At 39.1% G+C, this 14,087-nt stretch overlaps 1 protein-coding gene across 1 annotated transcript in view; it reads right to left on the bottom strand.

The window, feature by feature from the left end:
* Positions 1-4,107, bottom strand: part of LOC135207468 (equilibrative nucleoside transporter 1-like) — a 121,512-nt gene extending 117,405 nt beyond the window's left edge. The window contains exon 1 of the mRNA XM_064239194.1: positions 3,965-4,107. The gene's annotated coding sequence lies outside the window, so the exon portion shown is untranslated. The remainder of the gene's footprint in view (positions 1-3,964) is intronic.
* Between the last annotated feature and the right edge of the window lie 9,980 nt (positions 4,108-14,087).

Raw genomic sequence — 14,087 nt, 5'->3', positions numbered from 1 at the left:
TACTTACACTTATTATTCAAGTATATAAATTCATCACAGAGCCTCTACAAATTTTACGTTTCATTCAAAAGTATTTTGTTTTAATTTTAAAAATACTAGCACTAACCTATTGATCTACTGTTAAAATGTCGAAATACTAACATTGACTGATTAACATATTGGAAATTGATCGAAAAACTAGCGTCGACTGTTGGAAATAATGTTAAATTGTCTCGTTTCATAAACAACAACAACAACAACAAAAACTACTAAAGTATATAGTGTAAAAAAATAACTATAAAGATTGGAAGTATAGCAAAAGAAAATCATACTTCATTATAATATAAGAAACGTGAGCGTGAAATGCACTATCTTATCTATCGTTAAGGAAAAGAAGAAGAAGAAGAAGAAGAAGAAGAAGAAGACAAGGAACTGAAAGAATACGTCACGTACTATAACACTCCTAGATGGCAGTGTCAAAAAAAGAAAGAAAGAAAAAAAAAGAAGCGCCAAATATCGTTATTCAATAGTAAGAGCTGGTAGTCACCCGAACTCTCCATCGATATGGCATCTTGACTTGACACACCCTCACCTCTCTCTCTCTCTCTACTCTCCTTTGCCTTTCCTTTTACATCGTTTTACTCAAGGTTTTGCTTGCCAGTAACTTTTTTTCTCAATTCCAGACTATTTCAGTACTTAAACTAATAACAGCATACATGATTTTGTATGTTAAGTTAACCTCCATTTGCAGCATACTCTACGAACGCATTATAATTTTGGCTATTATCGTACATTCTTGTTAAAGTGTTTCAGGCGACTAATGAGTCATAAACAATAAACAAGTAATGGAAATGCAACTTTGCAATGAGCAACACTGATTGAATATATGACGACCAAACATATATTAAAGTTAAATTTATCCTCAACGTGGATGGCAATGAATTCAGTCGAGCAAAACCTGTCAAAAGAAGGTCAAGATCCGTCTGGTTATGAAACTTACAGTCTGCTCATCTGAAGACTGCATAAATACTAATGTAAGCACGTCCATGCGAGGTAACTCGGTACATCAAACATTACCAGAGTACTCTTCATTAAACCCCACCTTAAGGTCCATTCCGGAAACCTTACTAAAGCTCTAAGAATCAGATTTGCTCTTGGGGGGATCCAGGCTAAGCCTCGGTTGAATCTTGAACAGTACAACTGCTCTGTCAAGACAACTTGCACAACATTGCCACCTAGAACCACGAACTTAAAACGGAAACTTTTCAGAAGCACAAAAAACTTTACCGAGGTCATTCCTAGAACTGATAATGATTGGGGCTAGTCTATTTTGGGAGGGACTGGTTGCAGAAACTTTAAGCCACTAATATCACAAATTCTTGGAAATCTGTATTTTTCCTAGCTATACTTCGAAATACTATCGTAGGAGAAACTTGGATTGTCAATCCGGTACCGACCAGAAAAAAAAAAGTTATTTCTCCACACCCAGGCCAGGTAAATCCTCAATACAGAAGCTGCTACCAAGGTTTCTCAATCAGAGGACCACTTATACGTCAAAGCAACCTTAAAACGCTTCTGTGTTTTAGACCTCATATAAATAGGATTTAGAACATCACTACTACCAAAAGAATCCAGCTCGATTGGGATTTAATGTCGCTTATAAATAATCCTAGTACCTAGAGCTTGTTGGTTAAAACGTAAAGTCAATGATTGCCATGGGCATACACTCCACCACTCTCAAAACCACCTGCAAAATTGTTATTTGTACAGATGTGCAAGAAAGTCCAGTAGCTTTCGTTCACTAGAACGTAGAGTGGTGACCATGTAACAGGCACGCCACTAAGTCTGGATAATGATTCAAGCACACTAACATATTCCGCTACGGGGTACCTTGTCTATCTTTAAATCAATAATGCTATTCTCTAGCAAACCTCGAGATTTAATTGTATTGCATAAGATCCAAGTTTAAGTGTCTTAATTCTATAAGTACAAGCACACACACATTATATAGCATATATATCTGCAGTTATTTAGCTTCTCACATAAAAGTCAGTTCAGCTACTAAGCGGTCGACCAGTTTGTTGACTAAAAAGTTTTATTTCAAGAGTTACTGAAGTGTTCTGAGTTTAGTCTATGGAAAAAGTTATGTGGATTAGCCACATTCACGGGGTCGTGGACTGGAAACCATTAAATAATTCTGCCCTGGGATACATGAAATATCCGAGAGTTTGTAAAATTTATATGTTTCTGAGGCACTTCCGTTGTTATGTCTGAATAAAATAGAAGGGTCAATGGGTGTACCTACATGCAGTCTCCCCTTCTTGAGCTGAAGAAGTTCTGAGTTCTCAAAACAACGGTAAATTTGAGTTAAAAGCCACAATAATGTATATGATACTGTATTTTTTTCAAAAATACAATAAGGTTAAAAATACAGGGGCTTTCGATCGTCTGCACTATGGTCCTCTTCAGCCAACTCTGAAGAGGTCCGTCGAAAACTTTTTTTTTTTTTTTAACCTTTTTTGTATTTTCGAAAAAATACAGTATCACATACAATATTGTGGCTTCTAACTCACTATCTCCTTTCGCGGCATATTAATGCACCATAGACAACAATAACTTTTATCAGGAAATTCACTTTCTCTGGCGTTCAACCGGAGATGAGGTGTAGCTACGATCATTTGTGAGCTAGTCTGTGGTTGTCCAGTTAAAAAAAATAATCCATACTGCTTGTATAGATTTAACCACTAAAGTGTAGTTCTGTCTGTATTTGTGTAGAAATAATGCTTGCTTGCTTGTTTGTACCTGGCAGCACGTGACGCTTCAATCTCGATTTTACGTTTATAACAATTTAAGATTTTTTTCTTTTTTTTTATAAAAACCATCCCCCGACCCCTCTCACAAAACCCAGACATCAGTAGTCCCAAATCACCATAATTCCCACCGTTAAAATTTCCCAATTTGTATTCATTCACAATCCCATGTACTAAATTTACGAATATACAAACATACTAAGCCTAACGGCAACACATAAAAAAGCCTATAGGTCGGGTAGATACCAAATAGTAGGAACCTGACTTAAAAGTAACTGCGACCTACACCATACGAGAGACCAATACTAAATAGTAAGTCATTATGCCTGGTTGAAGTGTGTTGAAGCTTCCTTTAGCCTGCAGTGTGTTCGCTTTAATTCTGGGGAGCGAAAAAAGGATAAATCAATGGAGATATATTTAACTTGGGAACTAACCAACTGATGGGTTGAAAACATCTACAGGTACGAGTGAAAATATGAATGAAAAATGGTTCCTTTCGAACAATAACGGACTGATAAAAGTATGAAAAGTATTAATGAGTATTATAAGTACCAACACGAGCCTAAAAAGACATTGCAAATAGCTATACTTTTCCTTGTCTCGTATATAACTCTAATAAACATATGCGTTAAATGGTTCCTTTCGAACAATAACGGACTGATAAAAGTACTAATGAGTATCATAAGTACCAACACGAGCCTAAAAAGACATTGCAAAGAGTTATACCTTTCGTTGTCTCGTATATAACCAATAAAAATATATAATAAAGTGATTAAGCTTTGAATAGGGCATAAGGCTATCTGTCAGTTTATAAACAAACAGATTAGGCCCTAATACGTATAACCATTCGACTATAACAATACATCACCGCCTCCTGGAGCGATATCCCGTATTACGAAGCACTTGTGTAGGCAGGAAGATAGATGTATGTATCCACAATGTATTAAAATCAATTTTTTTCAGTACCAGTACCGTGTTCCGTCATAATCTCCCTCTCTCTCTTCGACGCTGTATCTCATATATATTCATTTACAATAAGTTGTCACTGAGCTTTCGGTAACTTTGCACTTTCAATGAGTCAGGGAATTCGATCCATATCAGACGGGGAGTATTTTCGAGTCCACGACGCGAATATTAAGACGAAATGCACTGCTTTTCGACACCGCTGCACTCACAAAATATTTTCCCGCCTTTTAAGTGGGAGCCACGCCGGACAAGCCCGCTCACAGCAGACCTTCCTCACACACTGAGTAGAGAGAGCGAACTTATCCAGGCAGGCAGCCACGGCGTCTCTCTCTCTCTCTCTCTCTCTCTCTCTCTCTCTCTCGAACGCCCCAACATCGGAAGCCGTAGGGCGCCCCCACCACGCTGCCAGATGCACGCACACACACACATACACACGACAAAATAACAACCTCCCCAGCAATTAGATTAAACTTGAAACCCCTAATACGGATTCCGTTCGAAAGGAATTTCATTACATACCTGCGTTGCTACGTAAATCGTGGAGGTGCTCTTGTATTTAAATATGTATCTGAGTCTTCGTTTTCGTCCCGTCGCGTCAGCCTTGTCAAATCGATCTCCGTTAGAACAAAAAAAAAAAAAAAAAAGTCAACGGTAAATACTGTCGCCAAAATCCCCAGAAATCTGAGCTGCTGCTGCTATTTGAAAATTTACAAAGGCCATAAGAGAAAACCTGTGTCAGCCAACGGAACTCTCCAAGTCTGATCTCTTTCACGACGTGAATTCTCTCCTCATTTCCCGAGGTCGGTCACCCACCGGCTCCTTGAAAATTTGGACGAAAATCAAGTAAAGTTTTTCTCGTATTTTCTTATTTTTGTTTTCCAGGCGTTTATTACCCTATTCTCGCTGGGTCGTTTCTTTTATCATGGCTCTACTTTCGTCTCGTCAGCTGATATGCGTTAATGAAGAAAGCCAGTCGCCTATAGCATGACACCAGAATCGTACAATAGACCAATAGCCCTAGTTATCGGGAATATAGCGGGAAAGCAGTGTCAAAAAAGGCCCATAAAACATTTGCTTTAAAATACAAACCAGCTAAAGACAAACTCTGGAACTAGTTTGTACATTATTCGTCATTTTCAAGGCAAATGTTGCATGGGGCCAAGACAGGCGACTATTCGATTTCCACCCTGACAACTAGGCCTATAGGTCTAGTCTATTCGACTCTGGCAGCAAGCTAACGTTCATCCTCCATTTTACAGCTCTCGAAAAGCTTTATTTAAACGAAAAACGTAAGAAATTGAACCGGTGGAAAGGGCAGTCGAGGTAAAAGGACCAATCCTTTTAATTCTGGCAATGAAAGACGTCTCGAGCCGGTTCCAGAAAGTCTCAGAGAGAGAGAGAGAGAGAGACAACGACAAATTATTTCCAATTTCGTTTTTATACTCGGTTTCCTCTGCAACGCAGTTTCTCGAGATGTGAGCACCGAGCTTCTTTCTCCCAGAGAGAGAGAGAGAGACTTCTGATCAGTGTCCTCTGGGTCTGATCCAATCCCACGGGTACACGTTGAGAACGGAAATAAAATATATTTACACAAAACGTAACGGTAATAATAATAATAAATTTTATTATTATCATGATAACTATTATTATTAGTATTAGTATATATTATTATATATTTATTTCATTTAATAATAATAATAATGACAACAACAACAACAATAATAATAATAAATTTACTATATTATTATTATATTATATCCTCCAATTCCTCTGGTTAATTCCTACATTCCCTATAAAAATTTAATACCATTTTCAATATATGCACTAATTTCTTTCAGGATAAGACACTCTATATTTCCTATGAAACTGTTGCTATTCTTTTCATTATATTAACCAGTCTCCTTCTGCACAAAGTATTCTAAAATATTTCCTCTAATACTCTAATTATTTTAATATTACTAGACAATACTCAAGCAACAGTTACTGGCTGCTCAAAGACCAAGAGCCAGTGTTGACTTGAAACCAATATTCATCTTGAAGAACGGATAAACTCCAGCATCAAGCCTTTCATTACGGATTTCTTTATCAAGGAACACAGAAGTTAGTTAGTTCCCACGCGTCGCCAATACTAATTCAGAAGAAGAAGAGGGTATAGAACCTGTTTGGCAGGAAGCGCTCTTTTCCTCTGCACATTTGTCTGTCTATCTGTATACGCACGCGTATGAGTAGTGTTATATATATATATTATATATATATATATATATATATATATATATATTATATATATATATATATATATATATATATATATATATATAGTGCAGCTGGTTCACACAAGTAATGAAGGCAGGGGGCAGCAGACGAATTACATTTTCTTTTGCCAATTTTATAGGTTTATCTTCTGTATCTCAAGCTGTTATATTACAGTGAATATATATATATACATATATATATATATATATATATATATATATATATATATATATATATACACACATATATACATACATTTATATACATACATACATACTACTATATATAAGTAGACATTTATAATATATAGTATATAAGTATAGGTATATTTACATATACTCGTATACACACATCAGTGATGGGGAGGGGGGTGGGGGGGAAAGAGCGTTGCACACACGGGCCTGGCAAATGCTTATGAGAGAGAGAGAGCGTAAGTGGAAAGTGTTGTGGATTTACCGTACAGAAGATTATTAAGCCGTTGAGGACGACGTGAAAATTTTACTAATGTAGCGAGTAGTGTGTCAGAATTCGCAAGAAGTGAAGTGCGGAAAGTTGTGTAAAAATGGAATGTGTAATTGGGTGATACTAAGAGTCAATGAAAGACCAGCTGGAATGGACGAAAGGTTGTGGGAAATCGTAGAGAGGTCAGTCAGTTAGGACCCGTTGTTGTAAGTGGGGAGGTGTGGAAAGTAGTTGAATAAGTCGTCTGTGGTAGATGTTTGTACCCCATACATCACAGAATGGGAAAAATGACTGTGGCTACAATGAGAGAGAGAAATTGAAGAGTACACTCTGACGTGATTACTGATTCTACTACTATATTCCTTTATGACGGTGGCTACAATGAGAGAGAGAGAGAGCACTCTGACGTAATTACTGATTCTACTACTATATTCCTCTTCACTAAACGAACCTAACGCACAAATTACTTAACTTATTTTTACGGCAATTTTCTAGCCATCTAACCTATTAGCAACAAAATGGCAACCAGAAAACAAGAGTTAGCAACCATAGTAACTAAAAATATCGAATGTCTTTTTCATATGAAAAGACAGCTTTATTGAACTCTGCTTGCATCAGCTCATTCATGAATTCGTGAGAGAGAGAGAGAGAGAGAGAGAGAGAGAGAGAGAGAGAGAGAGAGAGAGAGACTCATCAAAACACATTCCTGAAATGCGCAACCAAAATAGCTCAATATATTTTTCAGTCGCATGCCACATCACAAACCGAAAAGCAAGCAGAGAGGCACCTTTAATATCACTCGCCGGAACTAAAGTTGAAGCCCCCAAAACTACTTCTTCTTCGTCGAGTATCTCGGGGGAGGGTTGGGGGTGGGGGTGGGGGGGGGCGGGAATTTTGCGTAAGTGATTCACGATAAGCGCCAAAATCCGTGAGCGAGAAAATACTCCGCCAGTCCGCGGAAGGTGAGTGTCAATCAACGCTGACAATTGATCACGCAAGACGAATTGCTCTCGCTAGAGGACATGTGCGTATCCAGGACGTTCCTTAAATACGCGAAGGAATTAATTAAGACTTTGCTTAAATTCTCTGGGCATGTGCTTAGCCAAGACGGTCCTTAAATACGTGAAGGAATTAACTAAGACTTTGCCAAATTCTCTGCTCAGCCAGTTCGTCCTTAAATACGTGAAGGAATTAACAAAGACTTTGCCAAATTCTCTGCTTGGGAGCCAGTTCGTCCTTAAATGCATGAAGGAATTAACAAAGACTTTGCCAAATTCTCTGCTTAGCTAGTTCGTCTTAAATACGTTTGAAGGAATAACAAAGACTTTGCCAAATTCTCTGGGCATGTGCTTAGCCAGTTCGTCCTTAAATACGTGAAGGAATTAACTAAGACTTTGCCAAATTCTCTGCTTAGCCAGTTCGTCCTTAAATACGTGAAGGAATTAACTAAGACTTTGCCAAATTCTCTGCTTAGCCAGTTCGTCCTTAAATGCATGAAGGAATTAACAAGGACTTTGCCAAATTCTCTGCTTAGCCAGTAGTAGAGGAAAAGACCCCATATAGACTCCACTTTTCTAGCCCCGCCCCCCCCGCCCCCCACCCCCCAAGGGGCGTGGCTACCCCCTCCCCCTCCTGATTGGCTCATGTACGTACGTGAGGCCTAAAAAGGGGCGGGGCAACCCCCAAAACCCCCAAAAGGGGCGTGGCCACCCCGACCCCATATAGACTCCACTTGTCTGGGGGGTGTGGCCACCCTGACCCCATATAGACTCCACTATTCTGGGGGCGTGGCCACCCCTGACCCCAAATTGACTCCATTTGTATTATAAGCTCATGTACGTACATGAGCTTCATAATTGAACTCCATATGTATGATAAGTTCATGTACGTACATGAGCTCATAATTGACTCCATTTGTCTTACAAGCTCATGTACGTACATGAGCTCATATTAGGGGGGCGTGGCCTCCCCTAACCCCAAATCGACTCCACTTTTATACCCCTGTGTGAGTTGCCGTCACATAACGATAAGGGAATAAAACCATCCATTTCAACCCTGCCACCCTTATTCTTGGGGGGCGTTCGGACCACCCCAAAAAAACACCCCTGACCCCCAAAATTGACTCCATTTGTCTTACAAGCTCATGTACGTACATGGGCTCATATTAGGGGGGCGTGGCCTCCCCCTAACCCCAAATCGACTCCACTTTTCTACCCCCCCCCTGTGACGTCACATAACTATAAGGGAATAAAACCATCCTTTCAACCCTCCACTATGCTGGGGGGGGGCGGGGGGGCGTGGCCACCCTGACCCCAACATAATTGACTCCATTTGTCTAACAAGCTCATGTACGTACATGAGCTCATATTAGGGGGGCGTGGCCTCCCCTAACCCCAAATCGACTCCACCTTTCCTACCCCCTGTGACGTCACGTAACTCTAAGGGAATAAAAACCATTCTTTCAACCCCTGACCCCAAATTGACTCCACCTTCCTTACCCCCCTTGACTTCACGTAAAACTTCTTGGGAATAAAAACCATTTCCCTTTCAACCCTGACCCCCAAATTGACTCCAACTATTCCTCCCACCTTTTCCTACCCCCTTGTGAACGTCCACGTAACTCTTCTTGGGAAGAAAACCATTCCTTTCCCCAACCCCTTCACCCCAAAATTGGGACGTTCCACTATTTCTACCCACTGTGACGTCAACGTAACTCTCTGGGAATAAAACCATTCTTTCAACCCCCGACCCCAAATTGACTCCACCTTTTCCTACCCCCTGTGACGTCACGTAACTCTCCGGGAATAAAAACCAACATTTCAAACCCCTCACCCAAATGACTCCACTATTCTACCCCTGTGACGTCACATAACTCTGAAATAAAAAAAACCATTCTTTCAACCCCTGACCCCAAATTGACTCCACCTTTCCTACCCCTGTGACGTCACGTAACTCTCGGGAATAAAAAACCAACATTTCAACCCCCACCCCAAATGACTCCACTTTTCTACCCCTGTGATGTCACGTAACTCTACGGAATCAAACTTGACCCCACCCCGACCCCAAATAGACTCAGTTCACTGTTTTTTTGTGACTCATGTCCCCTTTAATTGTTTTCAAAGTAACCGGGACGTTTACCTCATCCTCCTCCTATAAAATCTCTAAATTTATATATGCACATTGCGAATATACTCTCTCTCCCTCCCTCCCTCTCCCTCCCTCCCTCCCTCTCTCTCTCAGCCGTTACATTTTGTTTTATATATATATACACAGCTGCTTAGATATTCAGAGTATCATGATAAAAGGATATTTTTGGCGACTGACTTCATCCACATGTGTATCTCCCCCAATAACCATATCAGAGTCAATGTTATCTGATGATGAATCACGCACACACACACACATATGAAGAAACGAGACCTTATCGCCATATTTGCCCAGCTGACTTCACCCCAACGTTGAAATTAAATTTTGATTTTTCATAGAATTTGAGTCATAATCTAGGTGGCGAACACAAGGACAAAGGTACACATTTCAATTTTGTTTATTTATTTTTATACGAGTTTGAAAGAGGTTGAAAAAATCAAATTACAGACGGAATTGTTATTTTATATTTTATAACCAATCCTAAATACAGGGGAATGAATTAATATTCCATACAAATACATACATTAGAAAAAAACTGTACAAACACGAACGCGATAATATGCGCATTCGCTTTTTCAAAAACAATACTTCAACGAAACATACTACGGCTACTATATATTTTCTAACCTGTTCCTTCACATCACAGCCCTTAGTATATACCACAAACATCTTCTACCAGCCACTTTCCCATCCCGACCTGTGTATCGAAGACGACGACGTTTCATCTAACACCTCAAAGCTTTTAAATTTAGCTAACAAGTTTTTCATATATAAATCTTCCACACACCTTTCCTCCAACAGGGATAAATTTCTTTTTCATTATAGCCACGCAAGCATATTTTACCAATTTTGCTCATTTCATCACTGAATGTAGCTAACACAGGTAAATATTGATTTAACCAAGTCGTATTAACCAGTCCACTCTGACCGATGCCAGCGGGAAAGATAACATATTTGACATAGCCATACGATGATTTTTTAAATAATTCTTCCTTCAATTTCTTGACCGAAGAAAAAAAGTGATTGAACCTCATATGTTTGCGTATCTCTGCCCAAACGATCGGCGTGATCTTCATCTTTGGAATAAGCCACGCTCTTTTTGCGCGTATTCATTATCTTCAATGGGGGCACCAATACCGTATTGTGTTAATAAGGTAGCTATGGTGGGTAGATCAACTTCTTCGTCGCATTCCCAAGATGGCGATATTTTCAGGTTCTTTCACAATGGCGGACCCTTCAATACCCCTATCACGAAGACAGGCATATGATGCACCAGTACGAGAATATCGAAAACCTGCCAATTCGGCATATGGATAAGCTCGAATGACGTCCGCCACAACACCGTTAATTCCTGCATGTCACACAGTTAGTGGCCACTACTAAACACATATTCCTTTCTTCCCGAACTTATTTCGGACAAGTTCCCGAAAACTAACTTGCAAGAGGAGGTTGATGAAGCCATGGCGAGAGTTCACGTCTTGATGTGACAATCCTTCAAGAGATAATGAACTACAAAAGCCCCGCTACCCAAGACCCCTTTATCACAACACTGATTACAAACCTGTTGTGACGAAGCATCAAGTCTCTCCCAGCAATGATTCACACTAACATGAATAAACAAGTCTTATCATTCCCTCACCCCAAAGGTCATCCACACATGACTCATTTTATCAAAATCAGTATCACTCCAGCCATGATTCGCAGACACGAATAAACAAGTCTTATCATTCCTCACGACAAAGGCCGTCACCACACACACACACACACACACACACACACATATATGACTCATATATAAAACTTCCACACATCTTTCCTTCCAATGGGGATAAAATTCTATCGCTACAAGGTCGTGAACTTCATCTTTGGAATACAATACTTCATCGAAACACCATATGTCACACCTGATTATTACTTCCCAACTGAACACCATAAATACAACCGACGAGGGAAAATTGATGTTTATTCCTTACCCAAAGTGTATAGAGAAGTGCAACACACCGACCCTACCTCCCTACAAGTATTTCTCTTGACCGAAACGTCATTTGTTTTTTTCCGTCACTATTCAGTACAGTAGCATATAAAACACTTTCCATTTACTTGAACATATAGTATAGTAAATATTAAAAACAGCAATAAGATTCATCTGTATAGGAATAGATATTCTTATAAAATAATGTACCCGAAAGAAGCGGAATATATAAAACAGTCATTATTCCTCCCTTTCAGATATGGGAAATAACTCTAGTAGTGAACTGTCAGCCGACGAAGTAGCCACTCAAGTCAGACACCATTACTATTATGGTGTTGGAGCCCCAAACTCATTTATTAGGAAGGTGAAAACGGGTCATGACCATGAAGCAGGAGAAGAAGAAGAAGTAGCAGGAGATGTGAAACAACTACCACTGGCAGCCCACAACAGTGCAACCCCCGACCAACTTCGCCACCACCCACTACTGAAGGAAACGAGCAACCCGGTGAAGGTATGTAAAAACCGATGTGTTATATATTTATTTAATAATATGTTCCTGATTCCATAGAAACACGCACTCTTTTTCTCCGTTTCCCTGTTTTTCCGTTCAAATGCATTATGGGCATAGTAAAAAAACACCTATATAATTATTCATAAGGATTTATTGACCACATAAAGAGTTTACAAATTCAATACACTAATCGTTGTCAGACCGTCTCAGCACGCATCCCAATATAACTTTCCACGTGTTATCCTTATTTTACCTGAATATGCTGAAAAAAGTTTAAGAGGAAACGACTAAGACGTCTTAGCATTTTAACACCGACGTTCATGGGCGAATGATTCTCACAAAGCTCATCCTGAAATAAGTAAAAAAAAAAAGTTATGTGATTGAAGGTGTATGATACATATATAGAATATATCCTAATTAGAATGTAAATGGAGTAATATAAAAACTCAAAGAAAAATATGGCATTTCCTTTACCTTAGTTGTTCAAGATGCGGAGACATTCCTTGTACGTAATAGCACGTTTGACCCCCGACCTCCAATGTGAACATTTAAACTTTTTCAAATATTTAAAATAATATCCCGTTATCCATTTATCATTACCTCCCAAACGAGTGAATGAGAATACATTTTGTATTAAGGATAATACTGCTTTCACACCACGGTGACTCACGCAATGAACAAAAAAACTAACGTAAATACCCGACCTGCACTTGTACGATTTATCAGGTTGTATTTGTTTTATTAGGCGATAGAGGTTATATTCAGGGGATGCGCATATATAAATTTAGAGAAGTCATTCGAATAAACTTTTGGATTTATACCGTAACTAATCAAAAAAGAAGATTATATTTCTAGGTGATTTTTCCACGTAAAAACATACCCAATGACCAACAATATTAATATCAGTAGACGAAGATAATGTATTAGATATAAAAAAAGGTTTAATTCTACTTTCTGGCAACGTCAATAATCCTACTTCATCCGAAGCGAACACACCTAAATATTTAACCCGGTCACCGAGTGAACCTTTTAAACTTATTTCAATTTCTTTTGTATCCATTCCATTTAACCCCTAACATCACACTGAATAACCTATCCGCATCCACCGTTTAAAATACCCTTGGTATCCCCAAAAAGTAAAATAATGCAAGGGCTAGGCGTAGCCGTACCCAGCCTGATCGATATTCGCAGGTTTGCCGAAATTTCCACTGGCGCATGGAATCTTCAACATCTTCCACCACAAAATTAAAGCACGTAAAAGAGCTTACCAATTTTTTAAAAACTATCATAAGTGATCAGATTTATCACCGCCACCCCCTATACTTTTCTGCGTTCTCGTGATATAATTGCATGATGGTATTAGGGAAACTACATTGAATATATATACCACCGTATTCCCATTAACGGTAATATGTATATTATTTAAATCGAAAGATTGAAAATATAGACTATTGGTCGCGTAATCACTGAAAATGTTTCCATATCATCATGGCCAATGTGATTTTTTCAGGTATACAACTGTTAAAAGGCTGATCAATTAAAATCGAATTTCATTTGCCCAATAACGTATGTCTTGTATAAAGTCTTATCAAATATATTGTATAGGATTAACTGCTATCGCTTCATTTAAAGCCGACATTGCGTTATAATGTGGGGGTAACTCTATCGATCCATAATTTAGCCTTTTCTATATTCAGCACATTAAATGTCCGTCTGTGTGGGCGCCCATAACCCAGTTATTATTCGCTAATTCGAGTCTAAGTCTCAAATTCAACGAATCCAGTAAATACATGTCTATAGTCGCTATATCCAAAAGAAGTGGAAAAAATATGTGATGCACGCCCCTCGTTTTAATGTCACCCATAACTTCGTCTCCCACCTGCTGGTTTGACCGAAGGTATTGGCAGTAAATTGCCGAGTTACCCCGTGTGTACATGATAGTCATCGTATAAAAATCCCGCCCGGCCGGTGGTAGGTAATGCAGAGG

The sequence above is a fragment of the Macrobrachium nipponense genome, chromosome 32 (genome assembly GCF_015104395.2).
Source record: "Macrobrachium nipponense isolate FS-2020 chromosome 32, ASM1510439v2, whole genome shotgun sequence".
In the NCBI taxonomy this organism is placed as follows: domain Eukaryota; kingdom Metazoa; phylum Arthropoda; class Malacostraca; order Decapoda; family Palaemonidae; genus Macrobrachium; species Macrobrachium nipponense.
The sequence above is the reverse complement of the archived record's forward strand: the minus strand, read 5'-3'. Positions and strand labels throughout refer to the sequence as shown.